This window comes from Lottia gigantea (genome assembly GCF_000327385.1).
Source record: "Lottia gigantea unplaced genomic scaffold LOTGIsca_60, whole genome shotgun sequence".
NCBI classification, from domain to species: Eukaryota; Metazoa; Mollusca; class Gastropoda; family Lottiidae; genus Lottia; species Lottia gigantea.
In genome coordinates, this window is record NW_008710050.1 from 591,080 (window position 1) to 593,218 (window position 2,139).

The following is a 2,139-nucleotide window of genomic DNA, read 5'->3' on the forward strand; positions in this document are numbered from 1 at the left end:
AAAATAGGTCCCATGTTGTAATATAAATCTCTATACACCTATATAATTATCTACCGTTCTTCATAACTCTACAACACACCTTAACACTTCCTCTCTAGCTTTCACACTAATCTCGACTACAACTTGGCACTTTCTTCACTCAACTCTAGTCATGGTTTAACGGTACTGCCTATACTTTGAAGTTGGTATATTATTTATTGAACCTAATAACCCAGGCAATATACGACCAACTCTCGCTAGATTACAAACATCTGTTCAATCTGTAATAAAGGATAAGATGTATTATAAAGATGTATTAAGATGTATTAAGATGTATTTTAAAGATGTATTAGGATGTATCATAAAGTTGTATTAAGATGTATTAAGATGTATTAAGATGTATTATTAAGTTGTATTAAGATGTATTAAGATGTATTAAGATGTATTAAGATGTATTAAGATGTATTAAGATGCATTATTAAGATGTATTATAAAGATGTACAAAGATGTATTAAGATGTATTATAAAGATGTATTATTAAGATGTATTATTAAGTTGTATTAAGATGTATTAAGATGTATTAAGATGTATTAAGATGTATTATAAAGATGTATTAAGATGTATTAAGATGTATTATAAAGTTGTATTAAGATGTATTAAGATGTATTAAGATGTATTATTAAGATGTATTATAAAGATGTATTATACAGATGTATTATAAAGATGTATTAAGACGTATTAAGATGTATTAAGATGTATTAAGATGTATTATAAAGATGTATAAAGATGTATTAAGATGTATTATTAAGATGTATTATAAAGATGTATTAAGATGTATTATTAAGATGTATTATAAAGTTGTATTAAGATGTATTAAGATGTATTAAGATGTATTAAGATGTATTATTAAGATGTATTATAAAGATGTATTAAGATGTATTATAAAGATATATTATAAAGTTGTATTAAGATGTATTAAGATGTATTAAGATGTATTATTAAGATGTATTATAAAGATGTATTAAGATGTATTATAAAGATATATTATAAAGTTGTATTAAGATGTATTAAGATGTATTATAAAGATGTATTAAGATGTATTATTAAGATGTATTATAAAGTTGTATTAAGATGTATTAAGATGTATTAAGATGTATTAAGATGTATTAAGATGTATTATTAAGATGTATTATAAAGATGTATTAAGATGTATTATAAAGATATATTATAAAGTTGTATTAAGATGTATTAAGATGTATTGTAAAGATGTATTAAGATGTATTATTAAGATGTATTATAAAGATGTATTAAGATGTATTATTAAGATGTATTATAAAGTTGTATTAAGATGTATTAAGATGTATTAAGATGTATTATAAAGATGTATTATAAAGATGTATTAAGATGTATTATAATGATGTATTATAAAGTTGTATTAAGATGTATTATTAAGATGTATTATAAAGTTGTATTAAGATGTATTAAGATGTATTAAGATGTATTATAAAGATGTATTATAAAGATGTATTAAGATGTATTATAAAGATGTATTAAAATGTATTATAAAGATGTATTATTAAGATGTATTAAGATATATTAAGATGTATTAAGATGTATTATTTGTATAATAAACCCTGTGTCTTTCTTACTCTTGAGGTGTGGTAGTAACTTGTCGGTAGTCAGATGGATATATTTTTTGGATGTGGTTTTTAATTCAAAATTATGTTTTATAATTACATTCCAGTTTTTAATTCAAAATTAAAATTAATAAATGATGTCGTATACAAACCACCGAAACTCTCAGTTATATTTGTAATTCTTGAGGTGTGGATGTACCCTTCCGGTAATCGGATGAATTGGTATTTATAACACTTCAGGTCACTCTGAGATTTGGTCAACAGTGTTTTCGGACACCACTGGCCGACCAGTTTCACAGACTATATATAATGAAGGGATATCGTGAGTACGTTCGAGGAATAAAAGGGCAGGGCCAGATCTGTCTGACTTGGAAACCATATAACTCAAAGTTTCACCAAAGGACTTTTGAATGGCTCTCGTGAACTGCCGTTTATAATCAAATGAAAAGCCCTTTCAGTTTTGGCATGGCTCAGTCAATTGTTTAGTTTCCTCTGAGAGGCATAATAGGTGCAGACGTCTCCT